Source organism: Lygodium microphyllum, chromosome 25 (assembly GCF_053477565.2).
Source record: "Lygodium microphyllum isolate KBCC chromosome 25, Lygodium_microphyllum_v1.1.10, whole genome shotgun sequence".
NCBI classification, from domain to species: domain Eukaryota; kingdom Viridiplantae; phylum Streptophyta; class Polypodiopsida; order Schizaeales; family Lygodiaceae; genus Lygodium; species Lygodium microphyllum.
The window spans coordinates 70023848-70035084 of NC_141159.1; positions in this window are offsets into that span (position 1 = coordinate 70023848).

The window sequence follows — 11237 nt, forward strand, 5'->3', positions numbered from 1 at the left end:
AAAATTGTCTGCCAAAAATTGCTTAATGGATTTGGTGTCCCGGTCATGCATTATGACATGTAGTAACCTATACAACTTGAATACATGCTCCATAAATTGACCAGCCACTTGAGATGCTGTAAATTGTGACTTGGTGGGGATAGAATGGGCTACTGTAGTGAGCATGTCAACTACCATATAAATTCTGTTCCAACCCTTCTTGGTCATGGGTAGATCGGTGATAAAATCCATTGTAATGTGGGTCCACTTGCCTGGGAGCATGGGCAATGGCTGCAATAATCCACCCGGCTTAAGGTTGTCCTTATTTTGTTGACAAGGCACACATTGAGACACAAAGTCCTTAACATCTTTCCATAGGTCTCTCCAATAAAAGCTCTTTGAGATGCGATTATAGGTTTTAAACACCCCTAGGTGACCAACAAACGGTGAAGAATGCATCTCTTCTAGGATGCCTTGTGTGAAAGAAGAGGTGTGGGGAAGTACAATCTAGCCATGTGCCCAGATGAAACCATTTTTGAGTGGATATGGGGAGTGCTCATCCATAATGCCTTGCTGTAGATTCTGAAAGATAGGGCTGAATTCAGCATCAAGCAAGTAGGCTTCTTGAAGTTCCTTTATCCAATCATTGTGAAGTTCTATGATCGATGAGACTTTGCATGCCCACATAATACGGGAGAGTGAATCGGCCATCACATTGTTCTTCCCACGGGTATGAGTGATTTGAAAATCATAGTTTTGCAAAGTTACCACCCACCACTTTTGCTTAGTAGTCAAATTAGGTTGCGTCAAGAAATGTTTGAGCAACCAATGGTCACTTTTCACCTTAAATCTATTGTCATATTGATAGTGGTGCCACTTTTTAATAGCATGAATGATTGCCAACATCTCCTGATCATAAACATGCAGCAGCCTCTCTTTTTCATCCAACTTGCGGCTCTCAAAGGATATAACACCATATTCTTGCAGCAAAACAGCCCCAATACCCCTTCCACTAGCATCACACTACATAGTGAATTCTTTTGTAAGTTTAGGACACACGAGAACGGGGATTGAAGTAAGCAATTCGTTCAGCTTTTGGAAGTTGTGACTAGCCATATCATTTTAAAAAAAGCCTCTTTTTTTAGCCTATCTATTCATGGTGCTGCAATGGTAGCATAGTGGCGAATAAACCTTTGATAAAAGGAGGAGAGACCAAGAAAGCCACGTAAAGAGGTAGTATTATAGGGTGTGGGCCAATCCCAAATACACTGCACCTTCTTGGGGTTAGCTTGGATCTCCTTTTCACTACCACACTACAATAGCCAAACTTGGAGCCCAGATTATGATAGTCTCAAAGGAGGGATTTGCCAAATGGTGGTCTCAAAGAGACTCAACCTATGTGGTACCAACTTCCTTTCAAGTACTGACTGCCATTCGGGGTATGGACTTAGCCAGAACTAGCCAAGAGAACTCTCTGGTTGATAAGATCCTCAGTGAGGAGGAGCTACATGTTGCGAGTAGACTCAAACAAGGTACCATGCTACTCGATGTTGCAAAATATCTATTGTTATTGAGTAGGCTGCCACGAGTACTAGATGCATGTGCACACTCTAGTACAATCCTCATTTCTACAATTGGTTTTTATCCTCAAGAGGTGACATGGACTCATAAATGTGTACATAAATAAACAATGAGTTTTGTGACTGTGTTTAGATAATCAAGTGTAGGAGAAAAATTTTGGGGCTTGATAGGCTGAGAAGACCAGCCATTGGAAGATGGATTGCCCCGACAAGGGCAAGAAGGACACTAAGAAGAAGGACATGAAGGATTCTGGAGGTTTGGCTGCACGCTCATCAGTTGCTTTTCTACATTTAGCCGTCATTGATGACTCTACACCAAAGACTTCTGATGCTGCGATGATAGCTCTCCAGGCTCAAGAGTGGATCGTGGACAGTGGGACCTCACGGCACATGACTCCTTCGACAGTTGGTGTTGCCCATTTGCGACCCTCGCATGGGCATATTCTCATAGGAGACAGCTCTTTTGTGTCTATTGCTGCACGGGTTTAGATGCAGCTGATTCCAGATGGATGTGGTGGTACCCACACTTTGGAGGTGTTGCATGTGCCAGGTTTAGGGTATCATTTGCTTTCGGTACATAAGATTTGTTCTCTCGGTCTCTTGGTGGAGTTTGACAGTGATGTTGTTGGAGTGCTTGATTGTGGATTGAGGAAGGTTCTCTCTTCAGGGTATGAGGAGAATGGCATCTACAAATTGAAGTCTTCTTCTGCTCTTACCTCTTTTTTTTTTTAAATTACCTCTAAGACACAGTCCGAGCTATGGCATGCTTGGTTTGGCCACCTGAACTATGAGTATATTCAGAAGGCGTCTCGAGGATCGCTTGTTTGAGGTGTGCTGGACATAGTGGTGAGCTAGCAACCATGTGTCTCTTGCATTCGTGCGAAGCAGCATAGGGATGTGATTCCCAACAAAGCTTTAAGGCAGTCTACTTCACCTATGGAGCTTGTATCTACGGATCTATGTGGTCCGATTTTTTTTTTTTGCAAATAAAGTGTGGCTAATTATATTACTTCAGAAAAATTACTGAATACAAAGAAGTGCTCATGCTCAATAGACTAGCTTGAGCTGATGCAAGGTCACATATATATATCAAGTATACAAGCCTCTCAGGGCGGTCTAGGGGGAACGGGGGTAAGAAGCCATGGAGGGAGGATGTATTTGCCAATTGGGGTTGCTTGTGTGCATCATGAAAAATAGGACTTGGCCACCCCCAAGTGCGCATGAAATGAAAACGGAGCTCTTGACGATCGAGACTCGCCTTGCACCTGGTTCCATTGGCCGCGGGAAGAGTGGATGATGGAGGTCTAGAGCTTTGCCAAAATTGCTTGTACTGAAAGCCTCTCCCTGCCAAAAAACTCCTGACATCCCACCTTCCAGATGTGCCATCCAGTAAGACTGCCTACGATCTTCCATACCTCAGAACGGTATGCCGTGGGCTCTAGTACCTGGCGGATGGGTAGAGCCTCCAAACCGACCACTGCGCAAGACCCATCCTCAATGATTAAGATAGTTTCCTGCATTCGGGCCTCATACAAAAGGTAACGGCCTTGGCTAACTGCATGCCAGTAGAAAGCTCCGCATGAGATACATCCTAGGCTGGGTGCTATAGGGCAGAGAATGTGGCAGAGAATGCGGCATGCTCCTTTCCACACGAGTTGCCCTGCCTCACATGACCAAAGGCAATGCTTTCGAGTTTCCAGAACGTGTTGTGTACAACGTTTACAACCTCCATCTTTCTGCATCTAGGCTAACCAACTCCCGACCGCGAGGCCTCCATGTGCCAACAACCACAAGAAATATGACACCCTCCTCGGCCTCCAGCTTTGCCATAGGTTGCGCCAAGAAGTCCGTTGGAAAACATCTGTGATGCTTTGCTCCGCCTAGTACCTGCTATGCGAAGGCACCCAGTCCATTTCCTTGTGCATGAGTACGTGTCTGCCAATCTTGGCGGTGTACTGTAGGAACCTTGGTGGCATCTTGGCAACCGCAATGGCCGGCCATAACCACTCTCCAGGGTCCCACTCTAGCTCATCAAGTGGCTTACCCTCCCAAATCCAGAGGTGCCACTCATAGAGCTCCTCCTAGAACACATAAGGATCCAGACGCCATGGCTTCTCCTGAAGGCCAACCACCTGAATCCTCCTCCACAAAAGGACACATAATCCCTCATCCTGTTACCCTCTGTCAAGGACTAGACGCCCCTCCTCGTGTATGGTGAAGAAAGTTCCATGTGGGGTGTTGCCCACTCTACTTGCCACCTGTAGGGGGATGCCGGTCGGTGAAAGGGGTCAAGCCATTCCTGAGGTATGGCTGCATCGATCTCCCTTCTCCTCGACTCAACTTCTCTCTGGCAACCTGATGCCCGCTGCAACACCTCCTGGTTCGCCATCCTGTACACCTCTTGCTACGTCCTAATTTTACGAGCTGGGCTGGCCTCCCAACCTGCCCACTGGATGTGAGGGCACTCTCCAATCTGTACCCCCTCCCGATCTCTGACTTGGGGGTTCCAAATCATCGGTTGGTGGTCTATCTCCTCCTGGCAACCTAAGGGGCTTTGAAAGAGGGTCTTACGAAGGCCTTGCCACACCCGAAGTAGGCTACGAAGGTAGGAGGATCTGGATGGCGTGATTTGTGCCTTTGTGAAGATCCACCTCAAGGACGGCCTCCAATCACCACCAAGCCTCGTTTTCGGCAAGCTAGTAGTCCGCGGTCTCACACCAGGTGGACAGACATGGAAGGTCCTATTGCAGGAGGGCCTTCAGGAGTTGTGAAAATGTTAGCTGTTTGATCCTACGTATTGACATATACCAAGTCAATCCCTCCTATAAGTACCTCCTCTCTCACCAGACTTTGATACTCTGAGTCTATGATCCCAAGCCCTCCCTCTGACCGATGTTGTATGATGGTCGCCCACACCACGTTGGCCCGGGTGTCCTTGAAACCGTCAGACCTGGCCCATAGAAAATTCCGCACAAGGGGGAAAAGGTGCATTACATAGGATGGAGAAGCACCAACACAAAGGCAATGTACCAGGTTGTCGCTAGGAGGACCTGGTTAACCACCAGGGCTCGGCTCGCTAGGGAACGACGAGTAGTACTCCAGTAAGGTAGCTTCCTTCGAATAGAGTCGAGGACTAGAAGAAACTACTGGGCAGGAGTGATGTTGAGTGCCACCTCGAACCCTAAGTAATAGATAGTCTACCCTCTGTACACCCACTTGAATCTGAAGTGGACGCCCCACTCTGTGCTAGAGTCTGAATCTGTAAGAAAACCAACTTTTGACTGTTGATTTTTGCCCCCGCTGCAAGCAAAACACCTCGAGAGCTAGTCTCACTCTCTCGAGCATCAACTCATCGTCCTCTATGTATAGTGGTATATCATCTACATACTCTTAAGTCTACTATCTCCGTCTCCTCTCTTATCAGAAATCGGAGGCCACGTAACCCGCTCACATGTGAGTTGAGGAAGTACATGGCCTCTGCAAAGAGTAGGAACAGATACGAGGCCATAGGGCAGCCTTGCCGGAGTGATCTCTCCAGCTGAAACTCATCCCCTCGCCTGCCACCTATGAGAACCCTGTTGGTAGCTGATCTTTAAAGTGCCGAGACCTCGCGGATTCATGCTTGGGGGAAGCCCAACCTTACCATGGTATCCTCTAAGAAGTCCTAGTCAACCTTGTCATAGGCTTTCTCAATATCCAGTAGTACCACCAGTCCATGACCACTGTGTTGGGCCCACTCTGTCGCCTCAAACAAGGTAAAGACGTTGGCAAGGATGCTCCTATCCTAGACAAAGCCTGTTTGTGTGTCATGAATGATGTTTGGAAGCACAAGGCGGAGTTGCTTACCAATCATCTTGGCCAGTGCCTTATAGGCCATTGACAACAGGGTGATCGGTCTCCACTGGGAAAGTTCCAACTGGTCTCCTCCTTTGGGGAGGAGACTGATAAGACTTGCTAATAGACTCCTTGGCATCCGGCCTAAGCTGAAGATCTTTTGGAAGGCTTGCAGTAGCGGGTCCTGCACCACCTCCCAAAAGGTAGTGAAGAAGGCCTTGGAAAGGCCATTCTCTCTCGGGTATTTTTGCCTGTCTTGTGCGTGGAAAGCCTCCTCTAGTTCCTTCTCTATGAATGGGGCTAGAAGGGAGTGTCTCATCTCCTCTGTGACGAGGGACAGGATGTGATCCCAGACCTATTGTCTGTATCGCTGTTCTCTGGTTGAGGCTGTCTCCTGCTGAAAAGGGCGTCCGTAGTAGTCAGTGGCAATCTCCATAACCAAATCTGGGCTAGAGCGAATCCTCCCATACTAGCCCCACAGGTTGTGAATTTGCTCTCTAGAGGTGTGGGGCTGATGCACTTGGAAGAACTCCCTACACATTGTGTCCCCCTTCCACGCCCAAAAGGCTGCTAAGGTGCGGAAAGAAAACTCCGAGCGTGTGTCCTCTAGGCCACTGCTGGGAGAATAGTGCTAATCCTCCTTCTATCATCCATTGGGAGATGTGGTCTGCCACCTGATTCTTCACCTCCTCTATTTGTGTCATCGTCTAGTCTCCTGTATGAGAGGCTTGAAGGAAGAACACATAGTTTGGTCCATCTGATGGTGCTAGTAGATGGACCTTGCAGCTCCTCGACTTGCGTACCACAAAGATTCCCATCTCCAGAGGTAGTGGGAACTCTCCATGCTCCGCAACTCTTAGGTAAGACCACGGACCGCTGCGAAAAAACTCCTGTGGTGGTAGCAGTGCCTGTGTCGGGAAAGTGTGACGGACGGCATGGACCAATGAGCTGGTGGCTATGTGGGGAGGTGGGGGGCTATGTTGTTGGTGAGTGGAGGATGTCAGCATATGGGGCTCCTCATCTCCTATGGGGGGGAGGGTCACCTGTACTGGGTGGGGATCAAGGGGGGGATTGATCGGGGGGGGGGGGGGGGGGGGGGGGGGGGCGGAGATCGAGGGATGGTGGGGGGGTTGGCGGCACAAGGTGGGTGTGGGTGTGGGGGATGTGGGCTCTTGGGTGAGATGGCCTATGACGCCTTCATGGGAGGTGGGTGTGGAGGCGTGTGGTCCTGTCGGGTGGGATGAGGAGGGGGGAGGGCCGTGTGGTGTTCTTCGGGGGGTGGATGCTTACCCTCTTGCTGTCGTGGCTGTGTTTGAGGGATTGGGTGCAGCCCCCCCGCCGTCTCCCTCTTTGTCGGCTCTAGACCTGTGTAAACCCATCCTTGTTTATCTGTGGGCTCGTCTGTGATGCCGCGTTGGCTCCGAAGCACGTATAGTCTGTTGCATGATGCCCAAAGTCATGGCAACGTAGGCACTACCTTGGCTGCCCAGTCACAATAACCTGCTGCCTAAAAGAGTGTCTGCCTACCTCAATCTCCAGAAACGGAGGTATGTTCTTTGTCTCTTTCATTGCTACACCCGTACCTTTGGGACTCTTGCTACTGTCACTACGCCCGCAAAGGAAGCGGGAAGGACATTGCCGAAGAACCGTCCAAAGTCCTCCACTAACTGGCTATACTCTACTGCCAATCCAAGGAAGAGTAGAGTGACTGGATGTCTGAGGAACCTGTTGTGGAGCACGAATGCCTCCACTGTGAAACTAGTGTACCAAGGGACCATGTAGATGACCCCGTTTGTGGAAGCATAGGGGGAATTGGCCACTAGCTCACGGATTGTGTTTGGCGAGGTGAGTCGTACCACGAAGATCCCTTGTCCCATGAGAATCGTCTCCACGATTTGTGCCGTGCCAATGCGCAGTGTGGAGTGAAGCCAATCTCGAAGCTGAACCCTGGATGGGGAGTGTCCTACGACCTGACCAAAGATCGCTATTTCCTTTAGCTCCAGCTCTGTGGCACGGACTGTTAAGAGAAGCTGTTCCTCAAAGAGGACGACACGCAAGGTATTTGATTGGGGGGCACTCACAAAATGCGCCGGCGTGACTAGAGGTTTCCATTGCGCGTCCCTACTGAGAACCTACCAATCACACTGTTGTACTGCCGAAGGGGGTATTGCTAGAAGTGGAGGAAACAACCGGGGGGGGGGTGTGATGACAAGGATGGGGGGTCTATTTTTTGACGGTAGTGGAGGCAGTAGGTGCTATGGGTGATTACGTCAAACTAGAGCCACACGGGTGGGGGCCCTGGAGTTGCAGGGTGAAGGATAGCGGGTGCCTGGGGTATCAGACTAGAGTTGCGGAGGTTGGTGGGCTTGAATCGTTCGCCTGGGGGCAGCGCGGGGGAGATACCAAGGTGGGGGGGGGAGGGGGGTAGTGTGAATGGGGTGCAAGCGTGCGGAGCCATAGGGCGAATGGGGTGCAGGCGGGAGGGGCCATAGGAGGTGGCACGAATGGGGATGTAGGCGGCAAAGAAAAGTGAGCCGAGGAAGTGGCTACTGCAGACCACATCCTGAATCGACCCCCCACTTTGGCCGTTGACATGATGACACCTTTTGAGACTTACTTTGGGACTAAGCTTGATGTCTCTTATTTCAGGATCTTTGGGTGTGACTCCTATGTGCATATCCCAAAGACGCAGCGTAACAAATTTGAAGCGGCTTTCCGACGACAGGTCTTTGTTGGGTACAGGTCCCAGTCCCAAGGTTATCGTTTGTATGATCCCATAAAGTGGGATGTCTACACGAGCTGAGATGTGCAGTTCGTGGAAGTTTTAGCCATAGAGGGGGGTGTGGAGCACCTCGTACTTGGAGATCCAAGGGAGAGCTGGGCTCCGGAGATAATTCCTTTGGATCCAGAGCCTCTTGATAGAGATTCTTCTTCAGATTTCGAGTCTTCTCTTCCATTGGCTTTCCTAGAGGAGATCGCACTGGTGGATGTACGAGTCTTCATTAGATGGGGAGCGTTGAGGAGAGATCTCGCCTCCTCCTGGTTGGGCCCGCGACACACTCCGTGATTCATGGATCAAGGGGGTCCCTGAGGAGTGGGAACCGCAGGATGGACCGCGGAGGCCATAAAGGCAAGAGGACACATTCTTCGGAGCTTGTTTGATTTAACTACTGTTTGATGTCTCGTGTTATGCAAGATCGAGAGCCTACATCAGTGAAGGAGGCTTTACAGTCTGATCATTGGCGGAAGGCGATGGAAGCCGAGTTGGAGGCGATTGAGTGGAATGGCACTTGGTTCCTTGTGCCTCATCCCTCTCATAAGAAGGTGATTAGTGTCAAATGGGTCTTCAAGACTAAGTATCATAGTGATGGCTCGTTGGACAAGCACAAGGCTCGCCTGGTTGCTAAAGGTTTTGCACAATGCCTAGGTGTTGACTTCCATGATACTTTTGCCCCTATAGGTTGCATGGCGACTATTCGTGCTGTTCTTGCCTTGGTTGGTCATAGGAGATGGCCTGTTTATCAGTTGGATGTGAAGTCGGCCTTCTTGAATGGCGATTTGAAGGAGGAGATCTATGTAGAGCAGCCTCATGGCTTTGGTTCCTCAGATGGGCAGGTTTACATGTTAAATAAGGCCTTGTATGGCCTGAAGCAGGCTCCGCGTGCTTGGAACGAGAAGATTGATTCGTTTCTCCCGGCCTAGTTGGGATACCGACGCTCTAGGGCCATCCACAGCTTTATGTGCACACTTTCGAGGGAGGTCGTGCGTTTGTTTTGTATGTTGATGACTTGATTATTGCATGTGCTTATACCCAGAAGGTCGAAGAGACGAAGGCAGCCCTACACTAGAAGTTCGAGATGACAGATTTAGGACTTCTTCATTTGTTTTTGGGCCATGAGATTTAGTAGTCTTAGAGGGGGCTTTTCATCTCTGAAGAGAGATATGCATAGGAGCCATTTCTACTCCTATGGATCCGAACTGGAAGTCTACTTCACACACAAATTCTCCTTTGGTTTTTGAGGGGGACCTCCGACCTCGGGATTTTCTATCCAGCAGGTACATGTGGTTTTGATCTTGTTCTTGTAGGTTGGAGTGATTCAGATTGGGCTGGCGATGTGGATCAACGGCAGTCTACTACAGGTTATTGTTTTACCTTGGGTGCTGCTGCTATCTCTTAGAGTGGCAAGAAGCAGTCCACGGTGGCCCTATCTTCAACTGAGGTAGAGTATCGGGCTGCGTCTTCTACCACATGTGAGACTGTGTGGCTTTAGTGGTTGTTGGAGGAGCTTGGCTACCCCCAGACGACTCCTACTCTCCTGCGGGTTGACAATGAGAGTTGCATTGCCTTGGCACGGAATCCTATTTCCCATGCTCGGACAAAGCATATAGAGATCCAGTACCACTTCATCAAGGAGAAGCTTTTGGATGCGACTATAGATGTGGAGTACTGCAAGACAGAGGATAATCTTGCAGATTTGTTCACGAAGGCACTTCCCCAGGCTTTTCTTCGAAGACATGCCAGATCCCTCAGCCTTATGTGTTGTCCAGGATCTGAGATTGTCATTCCCTAGACAGCTAGGAGTGTTACAGTGTGTAGAGCAGGTTAGAGCAGGAGACACGCAAGTGCCATGTCAGCAGCCATGTCATCGTTGCCAGGGCAGATGCCATCGTGACAGTCTGCAGTCGGGCAGGTGCAATTGGCCAGTACAGTCGACCAGTCCGCAGTACAGGTACAGTCGGCGAGTACAGTCGGACAGTTCTGCACCGGTCGGCTACATATCTGGTCATTATTTGGCATTTCTTTTCTGCTATATATAGCAGCTCTCCAGCACATTGTTTCACACTTGTATTTGATAGATTTCAGCCTGCTGGTGACAGAGACAGCACTCGGGGCTGACGGAGATCGAAGCCCTCAAGGCAGAGACATACACAGATATTCTCTTTGCACCCGTGTATAATTCTGCATCCCTTTAAAACATTCTCCACTGCAGATTTTCTGCGTTTCACTATCTCTTTCTCTCTCTCTCTCTTCTCTCTCTGTTCACTCTTTCTCACGGTCATTTCGCTTCCACATTGCTTCACTCTGACACATCCCTCCCTCTTCTATATCACACCTTGATCACCTCTCATCATCTTTCCAAAACCTTGGATTACACTCCACATCTGCATCACACGCCCTAGGGGTTGGATCTTCCATCTCCGCTCGTAGCACCTTTTCCTTCTCTACCACATTCTCTACCTCTTTGCATGATGGTACTTCATTAGGGGGAATGCCACTCTTTAACATAGTGCCTCTCACTTTTCAGCAAATGAGCACACCTATAGCTCCTGGGTCAACTGTGATGGGCATCCCCCTCACTATCCCCAGCTTCACATCTCACATGACCACTCAAACGCAGGGGCTTCCATCCTCAGCTTATGGTGCGTCTTCACACTCTCCTTGGATTACACCTATGCAGGGATTCCCATCTTTTGCTCGTGTTCCTATCCCACCTCCTTGGGTTACTCATGTGACTACCATGCCCATGCCTAGTCAGCCCATCCCTATCTATGGATCCACCTTGCACACTACCCGCATGTCTGGTGGGCACTCTGGGGCGCATTCCCAAGTGTACTCCACTCCCCCATCCTACCCTCACTACACTTTTTCACACTATCCATCTCCGAGCAGTACCACCCCTGTTGCAACAACCAAGAATGCCTTCACGGATAAGACACATTTTAACGGGTCAAATTTCACCACGGTCTAATTTCATGCAATAAGTGCTTGAGTCTCAGGGTGTTTGGGACCTCGTCGTTGGTCTAGAGCATATGTCGCACCCTCAACTAGTTCACCTTGACTAC